This window comes from Chrysochloris asiatica, unplaced genomic scaffold (genome assembly GCF_000296735.1).
Source record: "Chrysochloris asiatica unplaced genomic scaffold, ChrAsi1.0 scaffold00003, whole genome shotgun sequence".
NCBI lineage: Eukaryota > Metazoa > Chordata > Mammalia > Afrosoricida > Chrysochloridae > Chrysochloris > Chrysochloris asiatica.
Window position 1 is genome coordinate 22,492,996 of NW_006408521.1, and position 13,571 is coordinate 22,506,566.

The following is a 13,571-nucleotide window of genomic DNA, read 5'->3' on the forward strand; positions in this document are numbered from 1 at the left end:
TGTATAAGGTCGCTATGGGTCGGTACCGACTCAATGACACCTGACAACAACAACAGTAGTCTACCACTAGTCCTTAATGGATTAAACTCACCTCGCCTTTCTGAGATAAATCCCACTTGGTCCTGATATATCATCCTTTTTATATATAGATTGATTAATATTCTGTTAAAGATATTTACATAGTTTTTGATAGTGTTATTTTCATGAGAGATTTTGGCCAATGGTTTTTTTGTTTTCTTTTTATTGTGAGTTGAGTGAAGGTTTACAGAGTAGATGATCAGTTCCACATTTGATAAATCATACACTTTGTTTCTTTACAATGATTGTAATCCCCTCCATGTGCCATCTGTTAACAGTATTTACCTCTAGTCACTTTATGCTCCTGCATGGGTCTCCCTCTACCTTCATCTTTCCTCCACCAATCTCCCTCTTGTTGTATATTGCCTGCCCCATTACCCATGTTAACAAGTGTGTACCCACTAGCCAGTGAATAATTTTCCCTTCCCTCCCACCTGGTAACCATCATGCAATGTTTCTTTTAGTAAGAGGATATTTTCATAACTTTTTACAACAGTGGTCTCATGCAATATTTGTCCTTTTGTGATTGACTAGTTTCACTCACCATAATGTCCTCCAGGGTCATGCATGTTACAAAGTGTTTTGCAGATTCATCATTATTCTTTAACATTGTGTCTATATACCAAGTTTGTTTATCCATACTTCTGTTGATGGGTTTTTAGGCTGTCCCCATCTTTTTGTTATTGTGAATAGTGCTACATGATTATGGGTGAGCCTATATCTAGTATGTCACAGCTTTTATTTCTTGAAGATATATGCTAAGTAGAAGGATTACTGGCTTGTTTGATATTTCTATTTCCAACTTTTGGACAGAGAACCATGTAATGCATTTTTGTGCCTTTTTGGTATCAAGGTTAATCTGACTTCTTAAAATGAACTTAAAAGTATTTCCTTCTCTTTTATTTTCAGATAGAGAAATATTGGTATTATTTCTTTCAGAAACATTGGATAGAATTAACTAGAAAAACTATCCATGACTAAAATTTTCTTGGTGAGAACGTTTTGCTAGCAATTTCAATTTCAGTGATAGATAGAGGACTATTCCAACTTTACATTTCATTTTGGGCAGGTTTGGGCAGTTATATTTCTCAAAGAATTTGTTCATTTAATTTTTAAAACCTTAGTGGCAGAAAGTTATTAATGCTGTTGTTGTTGTTAAGTGCTTCCGAGTTAGTATCCACTTTGTATAGGGTTTCCGAGGAGTGACTGGTGGGTTATTAATAATATCCCTTATTATCCTTTCAATGGGAGTGTGGTGGCTTTGTAGGGTAAGCACGAGACTGTGAACCACAAAGTTGGTGGTTTGAGTCCACCAGCAGCTCCGGGGGAGAAAGCTGAGTGTTTAAAAAGCCTCAGAAATCTATATAGGGTCGCTGTGTGTTGGAAGCAGCTCAACAACAATTGTTTCAATGTCTTTAGGATTTGTAATAATAGTCAGTCTTTCATTTCACATAGTACTAATTTGTGTTCTCTCTCTATCTGTCTAGATAGATATTATCAACTTTCCAAAGAACTAGGCTTGGGGTTGTTACTTTTTTTCTATTGTCTGCTTTCTACTTCTTTAATTTCTGCTCTCTTTTACTTCCTACTTTCTACTTACTTTGCTTAATACATGTTATTTTTAACAAATTAATAAGACAGTCTTTAATATTTACCCATACATTTGCTTCTTCTGGTGTTTCTTTTTTTCTTCCTGAGGAACTGAGTCCTCTTCTGGTATCATTCCCCTTGAGCTTGATGAACTTCCTTCAATATTTCTTGTAGATCCTGCCAGCTGGTAATAACTGTCTCAGTTTTTGTTTATCTTTACTTCTTCTTCATTCAAAATCTAGGCTGATATATATTTTTTCTTTTTCTTTTTTTTTTTTTTTGCCTATCAGACCTTTAAGGGTATCATTCCACTGATTTCTAGCCTCCATTGTCTTTCTTGGTCAGTGGGCATTCCAATCAATGTTCTCCTATATATAATGTGCCATTTTTCCCCGACTTCTTTGCAATCTCTTCAGTTTTCAGCAGTTTGACTAGAATGAGCCCAAGTGCAGCTTTATTTATATTTATCTAGCTTGAGGTTAACTGATCTTTTTGGATCTCTAATTTTATGTCTTTCACCAAGATTGGAAATTTTTCATTCAACATTTGTCTAAACCTTTTTTCTACCCCTTTCTCTCTCCCCTCTCCTGAAATTCCATTAACACATATGGGAGTGAGTCAGAAAGTATTGCTATAAAATTATAGAAATGTTTATGAAATAAAAGTATTAAAATGTGAAGCTATTCTTTTTTGACATATCTTCCATGTAGGCCTATGTTCTTATGAAGATGATGTTTCCATCTTTCTAACCATTCCCTCAAAGACTTCTACACTCTTCAATTTATACTACGTCAAAATAGCAGCTTTCGCATTCTTGGGGGACTCAGATCATGTTCCTTTGAAAGGTTCTTTGAGTTTGAGGAACAAAAAGAAGCCTGAAGTTTCGGTGCATGATCACAGCTGTAGGGTGGATGGGGTATGGTTCCCCAAGGAAATTCTCACAGGACAGCAGCCTTACTAGCCTGGAAGAATGAGCAGATGCATTATTGTGATAGAAACGAATTCCTCTGCACAACTTTACTGTCCTTTTTTCTCATTGGTGTAGTTTTCAGTTTACTTAAATTTTCTTCCTAATAAGACCCCATGGTTATCCAATGTCCTTCAAAAAATCTATCAAGATTTCCTCTTTGTCCAAATAAACAGTTGCCATAACCTTCTGAGCTGACCTCTCTGCCTTGAATTTAGCTGGCCCAGCAGGTTCCCTCAAAAATAACTGGGTTTTGTGTTTCTTTTAACTTTATTGTGAATTGAGTGAAGGTTTACAGAACAGATCATCAGTATTACATTCACCAAATCATGTATTTCACTTCATTGCAATGATTACAATTCCCTCCATGTACTATCCTGGTGTCTCACTGCAGGTTAATGTGCTGGACTGCAAGGTCAGTTTGAACCTCAAGGTCAGCGGTTCAAGCTCACCAGCCGCTCCTCAGAAACCCTATACAGGGTCACTATGAGTTGGAACCAGGTTGACAGCACTTAACAACAACAACTATCACTTAACAGTATTTACCCCTATTCACATTTGTATTCCTCCCTGAGTCTCCTGCTACTTCATCTTTCCTCTGCCAATCTCTCCATGTTAGCATGTTAGCCCTCTAGTGCATGAATTATTTTCCTTCTCCTCTCCCCCTACCCCCATAATCATCATAAAACAGTTCTTTGTTAAGAAAACCTTTCCTTAACTTTTTACAACAGTTTTCTTATACAATATTTGTCCTTTTGTGATTGACTAATTTTACTCAGTATAATGTCCTCTAGGTTCATCCATGTTATGAGGTGTTTTGCAGATTCATCATTATTCTTCAACATTGAGTAGTATTTCATTGTATGCATACCAAAGATTGTGTTGATGGGCATTTAGGCTGTCTCCATCTTTTTTGCTACAGTGAATTGTGCTGTGATGAACATGGGTGTGCAGATACCTATTCATATCCCGGCTCTTATTTCTTGATGCTGTATACCAAGTAGAGAAATTGCTAGATCATATATTTCTTGTTTCCAACATTTTCAGAAAGCACAATACCATTTTCCACAGTGGTTGCATTTTACAGTCCCACCAACAATATAGGAAGGTCCCAGACTTTGTTGTTTCCTCTTTTTGAACTTTGCTATTAATGTTGGAGTAAGATGATATCTCATTTTAATTTGCATCTCTGGGTTGCTAACCACAAGGGCAGAAATTTGAAACTACCAGCTGCTCCATGGGAGAAAGATGAGGCTTTCTGCTCCCAAAAAGATTTACAGCCTCAGAACCGATGTGGTTGTGTGCCATGTTGTCAGTTCCGACTCATAGCAACCCTGGACAGGGTTTCTGAGGAGCAACTGGTGAGTTTGAACTGCCAACCTTGTGTTTCAAATGGACCTTGCAGTCCAGTTATCCTACAGCACCCCACCAAGACTACACAGCACATAACCTCCACCTATGATCAATGGCTAATGATCGTGAGCATTTCTTCATGTTTCTTGGCTGCTTCAATGTCTACTTTAGTGAAGTGTCTGTTTATGTCCTCTGCACATTTTTTATCGGATTATTTGTTTTCTTGTTAATGAGGTGGTGAAGTGTTCTATACATTTTAGAGGGTAGTCCTTTGTTGGATATGTTTTTGCCAAGCATTTTTTCCCAGGCTGTGGGTTCTCTTTTTACCCTTTAGGTGAAATCTTTGGATGCACATAGTGTCTAATTTTTAGGGGGTCCTACTCAACTCACCAGCTGCTCCTCCTATACAGGGTCGCTATGGGTCGAAACTGACTCAACAGCACTTAACAACAACAATTCAAATATTTGAGGCGCTCTGATAGCATAGTGGTTATGAGTCAGGCTACTAACCGCAAGGTCAGCTGTTCGAAACTACCAGCTGTTCTGTAGAAGAAAGATGAGACTTTCTGCTCCCGTAAAGATTTACTGACTCAGAAACCCTGTACAGGGTCGCTATGAGTCGGAACCGACTCTATGGCTCATAACCATTACCACCACCACTCACCTATTTTGTCATCTGTGTTTGTTGTTTTCAGTTATGGTTAACAGTGTACTTATGTCATGTACCAGAGACCCTAAATTTGTCTCTATGTTTTCACTGATGATCTTTATAGTTCTAGGCTTTACATTTAGGTCTTCAATCCACACTGAGTTCATTTTTGTATATGGTGTGAGATATGGGTCTTGTTTTATTTTTCTGCAAATGAATTTCCAGTTTTGCCAACAGCATTTGTTAAAAGAGACTATCTCTTCCCTATTTAATGCAATTTGGCCCCTTGTAGAAGATTAACTGACCACAGGTGAATGGATTTGCTTCCGCATTCTCAATTCTGTCCCATTGATCTATGTGTCTTTTGCTGTACCCACAACCTGGAAAAAATGCTTGGCAAAGACATATCAGACCACTGTGGCTGTGTAGTAGGTTTTGAGATAAAAAAGTGAGAAACCTTCTACTTCATTCGTTTTTAATAATTATTTGCTTATCCTTCCATATTAAGTTAGTAATTAGTCTTCCCACCTCTCTAAAGAATAATGTTAGAATCTGGATTGGGATTGCATTATATCTATAGATTGATTTGGATAGTGTTGACATTTTCATGATGTTAAATCTTTCTGTCCACAAGCATGGTATATTCCTCAATTTTTGCAGATCTCCCTCAGTTTCCAGTAGTAGTGTATTTTTGTTGTTGTTTTTCCAGTAGTAGTGTTTTGTAGTTTCCTTTATACAGTGTCTTTGGTTTCTCTGGTTAGATTTTTTTCCCCCAAGGGTTTCATCTTTTGGGTGGCTATTATAAATGGTATTGTTTTCCTGCTTTTCCTTTCAGAGCTCTTTTAATCAGAATAAAGGAAGCTATCTGATTTTTGTATGTTGATCTTGTACCCTACCACTTTGTCAAGTTCCAATAATTTTCTTGCTGAGTCTTTGGGATTTTCTAAGTATAGGATCACATCATCTGCAAACAGAGTTTTTACTATTTTTTGTCATTTTGGATGCCTTTAATTTCCCTTTCTTATCTTAACTAAAATTTCTAGCACAATATTGAATAGGAATGGAGATAAAAAAGCATCTTTGTCTGGTTCCTGTTCATAAGGGGAATGGCTTCAGTATCTCACCATTGAAAATGATATTTGTTGTTAGTTTTGTGTATGTACCCTTAATTATATTGAAGACTTTCCCTTCTATTTCTATTTTGTTGAATATTTTTATCAGGAATGATTTTGTCAAATGCCTTTTCTGCATCAATTAATATGATCATGTGATTTTTTTTCTTTGTTTTATTTATGTAATAGATTACATTGATTGTTTTTCTAATATTGAACCATTCCTGCATACCTGGTATGAATCACATTTGGTCATGATGTATTATTTTTTGATATATTGCTGGATTCTATTTGCTAGGATTTTGTTGAGAATTTTTGCATATATGTTCATGTAGACTATTGGTCTATACTTTTCTTTCTTAGTGATTTCTTTGCCTGGTTTGGGTATCAGAGTTATGCTTCATAAAATGCATTCAAGAATTTTCCATCCTTTTCTATATTACAGAATAGTTTAAGTACAATTGGTATCAGATTGTCTCTGAATGTTTTGTTTGGCAGAATTCACCAGTAAAGCCATCTAGGCCTGGACTTGTTTTGTTGGGAGTTTTTTTTTTTTAATCATTTAATCAATTTCTTCTCTTGTTATAGGCCTGTTCAAGTTTTCTACTTCAGTTTGTGTTAGTTTAGGTAGGTCATGTGTTTCTGGAAATTTGTCCATTTCTTTTAGATTTTCAAATTTGGTGGAGCACAATTCTTCATAGTATTCTGTTACTATCCCTTTTATTTTCATTGGTTCTGTTGTAACGTCACCCGTATAATATCTTATGCATGTTATTTGTATCTTCTCCTTCTTCTCTTTTGTTAGATTTGCCAATGGTTTATCAATTTTATTAATCCTTTCAAATAATCAACTTTTTGTCTTGTGATTCTATTGTTTTTCTGTTTTCTATTTCGTTATTTAGCTTTAACCTTTATTATTTCTTTCCTCCTGATGGCTGTAGGTTTACTTTGCTGCTCCTTTTCTAATTGTTGGAGATGTTGGGCTAAGATGCTGATTTTGGTTCTTTCTTCTTTTTGAATGCATGTATTTATTATTATAGATTGTCTTCTATGCACTGCTTTTGCTGTTTCTCAAAGGTTTTGGTGTATTGTATTTTCATTCTCATTTGATTCAAGGAATTTATGTATTATATTTTTTATTTGATCTATTACCTTTAAATCAGGGTATATTATTCAATTTCCATGCATTTGTTTTTTTTCCCTTGATCTTTCTAATATTGGTTTCTGAGAAGATGCTTTGTAGTATTTTGTTGTTTTTAACTTTACTGAGGTTTGTTTTATGGCCTAACATTTGGTCTATTCTGCATAATGTTCCATATGTAATGGAAGAGAATGTATGTTGTGCTCTTGCTAGGTTGAGTGCTCTGTATATGTCTATGAGGTCAAGTTGGTTGGTTGGTTGATTAATTTTGTTGTTTAGTTCTCTGTCTTTAATGAATTTCTATCTAGTTGTTCTGTCCTTCATCAAAAAGTGCTGTATTAATATCTCCTATTATTGGGGACTCCTGGTGAGGCATTGTAGGATCAGCCCTGAATTGCAAATCACAAGATCAGCAGTTCAAACCCACCAGTTGCTCTTCAGAAACCCCGTACAGGATTGTTATGAGGCAGAACCGACTCAATGGCACTTAACAACAACAACAACTATTATTGTAGAATTCTCTATTTCTTCCTTCAGCCCTAATAGAGTTCTATTTATGTATTTTGAGACTCTTTCATTGGGTACATAGATATTTATAAGGGTGAGTCAAAAGGGTCGCTATGAGTCATTACTGACTTGATGGCACCTAACAATAACAACAACGGGTTATATTAAACTGTCCATCCACATCCACAGCTGAAGACAACTTTGAGCATACATGTGAAATTATTCTGTAGAAAAAACAAATGACAGTGGGTTTTGTGGCAAATTGTTTGCAAACCAGCCATGGCTCTGCCTATGAAATAATCCACAACAGATTTGGGTTTTGAAAAGTTTGTGCAAGATGGGTACTGAAACAACTCACGGAAGAACATAAGCAGAAGTGTTTGGACATCTACAAACAAAATTTGGACCAATACTCCAAGGAAGGTAAAAGTTTCTTTTTTAAAAAAATTGTTACTGATGCTGAGACATTAATTCATCACTACAAGGCTGAGAGTAAATGGCAGAGTATAGAATGGAAACATCCTCAATCACTGACCAAGAAAAAATTCAAAAGTCAACCATCAACTGGAAAATTGATGCTTACAGTTTTCTGGGGTTCTCAGGGGCTAGTTTTGGAACTCTATCAGGAAAATGGTTCAGCAATCCACAGTGCTCATTACAGTGAGATGCTCACTGAAGAACTGAAGCCTAAATTTGGAATTAAACACAGAGGTCTGCTACTGCTATCCAAGGGCATTGTGATCTCTCATGACAATGCATGTCCGCACACCTCTGCCCACACTGTTGACATTCTGCAAAAACTTTGTTTCACGGTATTAAAGCATCCTCCTTAGAGTCCTGATCTTGCTCCATCAGACTTTCACCTGTTTGGTCCCTTGAAAGCAACCCTTCAAGAATGAAGGAAGATTCACCTCTGATGAAGAAGTGAAGCCAGCTCAGCCCAAAACATTTTTTAATGAAGGAATACTAAAGCTTGTGCCTTGAATTTATTTACGTAATGTACTTTTTCTATTCAAAGTCTTCTTAATTCCCACCAAATTATTGGGTGTTGTTGTTGTTCAGTGCTCTCAAGTTGGTTCCAACCCATAGCGACCCTGTATAGGATTTCTGAGGAGTCATTGGTGAGCTTGAACTGCCGACCTCACAATTCAAATGACTTTGCAGTCTGGCGCATTAACCCACAGCACCACACCAGGACTCCTGGGACCATGCAAATAAGGTATGTTGTTGTTGTTATGTGCCGTGGAGTCTGTTCTGACTCATAGAGATCCTGTACAGGGTATCCCAGGCTGTAAATCTTTACAGGAGCAGAATGCCTCATCTTTCTCCCGCTGAGCGGCTGGTAGTTTCAAACTGCTGACCTTGTGGCTTGCAGCCCGATTCGTAATCACTACGCTACCAGAGCTTCTTAGGTATACAGGAATATAAATAAGGTATACTCTAAGGCTGAGATTGGTTAGTTTTGCCTCTAGTTAGGCTTAAAAGGAGCCATCTCAGAAGCAGAGATGGAAGATCCCAGGACCATCAAGAAGGAAGATCATGAGTGACACGTGAAGTTCCTACCTAGAGAAACAGCCATTGCAGAGACCACAGCAAGAGGCAACGGCAGAGGCAGTGCCATGGAGAGACAGTGCAGCTTCGGACTCTAGACCTATGGACTGAGGACAGCTGAGTGCCTGTTGGCAGGAGACTGACTTGAAGAATGTGCCCTTTAGGCATTCAGAAACTGGCTAAAAGAACTTTGTAACACATGCTGGAGCTGGGCGGAGGCCAAGGGATCACATGACTGAGAGGCTGAAGACAAGAGTGAGGCATGCCTGCAGTGTGGCAGACAAGAGGTGTTCCTGACTGGAGAACTGCTGTGTCCTGAGTGGGTTTTGATCCTGAATTGTACCCTGTTCACTTCCCTAAGAAACCCCATTATTGTGAACATTGTTATGAGTTCTGTGTGGCCTTTGCAATGGATTATCAAACCCAGATGTGAAGCAGGAGGTGCTGTGGGAGGGCTGGTTGGTGTCGGAATACAGAAGGTTGTAGGGTGGAAGCCTGTCTGACCTCCATTCAAAGGAATTGGCCTTGGGCTGATTTTGAGTTTGGTTTTTCTTCTCCCTTGTGAAGCCAGGAGAAGTCAGACACAGCCTCCAGATGGTTATTACACTTGTTGACAGATGACATAGTGTATTGAAAAGCAAGGAGGTTATGTCGAAAAATGATGTATTTGTCTTTAGTAAAAGTTGATTAGATTGGAACCATGGCAATGAGATGATATACAATGGAATGAATGTAAAACTAAAGTTCTCCCATGTAAACTATCATATAATTTACAATAAAACATTTTTTAAAAAGTTGATTAAAATAAATTCTACAGCCAGAGTGCAGATAATTTTTGACTCACCCTCATATTTTAGTTATGTCCTCTTGTTCAATTGACCCCTGTCTCCTATGCTGGATTTTTACTTAAAGTATATTTTATCAGACTTTAAAATTGCCTCTCCTGCTCATTTTGATTGCCATTAGCTTGATATGTTTTTTTTTTCTCCATCCTTTGATTTTTAGTTTATTTCTGTCTTTGTGTATAAGATGTGTTTCTTGTAGGCAGGATATTGAAGGATCCTGTTTTCTTATCCATTACATTATTCTCTGTCTCCTGATGGGTGCATTTAATTCATTTATACTCAGTGTCATTATGAATAGGTATTAATTGATTGCAGTTATTTTAAATGCCACTGTTTTGATTGGACATTTTTTAAAGGTACCCTAACAAAATTGAAGACAAGTCTACTGTTGAGAAAGTTTGTCTGCAGCCATACACTGAGTGGAATACTGATGCATGTATGATGTGATTGTTAAGTGTTTGTGTCAACTTGACTGGGCCGAGATGCTCAGTGATTTGACTATTAAAACATGGCAGTCCCCCATGGTAAGCTCTGCTTTAAGCTGTCAGTCAATTGGCTCAGAGTTGTGACCTGCTCCCAAAATATGTGGGAAAGCTGGCTTCCTTTTTGCTGGGTTTGGATCCCACATATGGCTTGTCATTTGACCTCCTATTCTTTGGACTTGAGTCAGCGGCCAGTTGTATTGCCTTCTGATCCTGAGAGTCATCAACAGCCTGCCTTCTTACCTGTTGGTCTTAAGTTCATGAGCCCCTGCAGCTACATGAGCAGGGGAAGCCTTCACCTGACCTGACCCATAGATTTGGAACCTGTCCTCCTCTGCAACTGTGTGAGCCACAGTTATAAACCTTGATATAAACTTCTTTCTCTCTCTGTATATAAATATATATATATATATTGTTGTTGTTGTCAGGTGCCATCGAGTTGGAACCGACTCATAGCGACCCTATGCACAGCAGAATGAAACAATGTCTGATCCTGGGCCAACCTCACTACCGCTGCCACACTTGACACCATCAATGATGCTACCTAGCTGATTCATCTCATTGAAGGTCTTCCTCTTTTTCTCTGACCCTCCATCTTACCCAGCATGACATCCTTCTCCAGAGACTGTTCCCTCCAGACAATATGTCCAAAGTATGAGAGACGAAGTTGAGCCATCTTGGCCTCCAAGGAGCACTCTGGCTGCACTTCTTCCAAAACAGATCTATTGGTTCTTTTGGCAGTCCATGGCACTTTTAGTATTCTCCTCCAACACCACAATTCAAAGGCATCAATTCTTCTACCGTCTTCCTTATTCACCGTCCAGCTTTTGCATCCATATGAGGTTATTGAAAATACCATGGCTTGGGTCAGGCACACCTTAGTCCTCTTTGCTCTTTAACACTTTAAAAAGTTCCCGTGCAGCAGATTTGCCTAACGCAATACATCGTCTGATCTCTTGACTGCTGCTTCTGTGAATGTTGATAGTTGACCCAAGAAGAATGAAGTCCTTGACAACTTCAATCATTTCTCCATTGATAAGAATGTTGTTTATTGGTCCAGTGGTAATTTTCTTGACATTGAGATGCAATTTATACCGAAGGCTGTGTTCTTTGATCGTCATCAGTAAAAGTTTCAAGTCCTCTTCAATTTCAGCAAGCAAGGTTGTATCATCTGCATATCGCAGGTTATTAATGAGACTTCCTCCAATCCTGATGCCACATTTTTCTTCATAGAACCCATATATATATATGATATATATATGCATATATATATACATAAGCTTCATTGATTTTGCTTCTCTAGAAAACCAGCCTAAGACAAACTAGAACCCTAGTAGCAATACTTTTAGACTTAACCTTGTATTTTCTGCTCACTTTGAGTATATTTTCTTAATGTCCTTGAGTATAGTTATAATAGTTATCTTAAAACTCTTATCTGCTAATTCCAACATGTGTTCATTTTAGGGTCAATCTTCATAATTATCTTTTTGGTTATTGTGGGCCCCATTTTCTTATGTCTTCCTATGTCCAGCAATATTAGATGGTACCCTAGACACCATAAACAATACTTGTAGAGACTCTGGATCCTGGTATGTTCTTCTAAAGAGGCTGCTGTTGTTCTAATTGTTGTTTATTGTTTTCAAGTAGGCAGTTATTTTGGCAGGACTCAAACCACAAACTCTGTCTTCTTCACTGTGGGAGGCAGCAGCAGAAATCTCTGCTTTCTGAGAGAACTACTCTTGCTTTCCAGCTACTGTATCCTTTGGTTCTTTAAGACAGTCTATCATCTGTCTGAATTTTATCTACTCACAGGGTATGGATTTGAGTCTGCCCTTTAGCAAAATGCTATAAAAAGTGAGAAACCAATGCTGTTCCCTTTTTTGAAGTGTTGATTCCCCTCTAGTGTCTGCCTGCTTTTCGTTGCTCTTCAGAGCTTTTAGGTGCATGTTGTTTTAACTTGTGTTGTCCAGGGTTTATAGCACTACTTATAGGATGGTTGGTCCAATGGGAGACACTCCCATTGGAGGGTAGAATCAGTAGCATCTCAAGTAAAATAAAAAATAGACTAGCTAGACAGTACGAGAGGTGCCAATCTGTAAGAAGTGCTAAAATATCACAGAAATAAATCAGATATATGGTGCCCATTGGGAAGTGTGGTGGCTCTGTAGAATAAGTATTAGACTGCAAACCACAAGTTGGTGATTCGAGCCCACCAGCTGCTCCATGAAGGAAAGATGAGACTTTCTCGTGCCACAAAGATTTACAGTCTCAGAAACCTTATATATGGCTATGAGCCTGAACAGCACTTCACAACAACAGCAATAGTACCCATCAACCCCAGTTTCCATGTGCGACTCCTTATATAACAGATGAAATGTAAATTATTTGCTCGGCTTCATTATCATAATCGTTAAATAAGTATTTTTTTTTAAAAATCCATTGACCCAGACATGCCTCTAGGTTAATACACATATATCATATATCAATTCATTCTTTTTAGAAGAATGAGTTAGGTGTATGTGTTGTGCATAATACTCCATAGTGTAGATATTAATAATTTATCAAATTTGATAAAACTCATGTGAAATTCTTCATTTTCTTCAAATTAGGTGCTATTTTGCCCATAAAAATTCATGTCATAATAAATTTCCTTGAGCATAACATGTCATTAGTGTTATGTTTATTTAGAATTAGACTGTTATCCTTTTTGTAAGATTGATTACAAAAAGAGATTTTGCTGGATCAGGGGGTGCATTTAAAAAAAATTTTTTTTATTGTGAATTGAGTGAAAATTTACAGAACATCAGTCCCATGTGCAATAGATCATATACTTTCAAGGGATGTGTGCAATTTTAAATAGACAATGTCATAGTATTTTCCAGAGAGGCTGTGAAGTCACATCCCACATCATATCAACAAATTATTTTTTCTTTTTGACAATTGAGTGGATCAAAATGCAGCACTCCTTTTGTTCATTTTATTTCCATGAACATCTGGTAGGTTGAGTATCTTTTTATATCACTGATGATTTACATTTCTTTTTCTGGATGTGCCTTTGCCAACTTGCAATTGCATTGATTGTCTTTTTATTGGTAATATTAAGGGTTGGTAGAAGTTAATGTGGATCATGAAAAGTGAGTATTCCAGAACACTTAATTGTGCTCATGAGGAACTTGTACATAGATCCAGAGGCAATCATTCAACTAGAACAAAAGGACAGTGAATGGTTTAAAATCAGGAAAGATTTGCACCAGGGTTGTGTTCTTTCACCATATTTATTCAGTCCGTATGCTGAG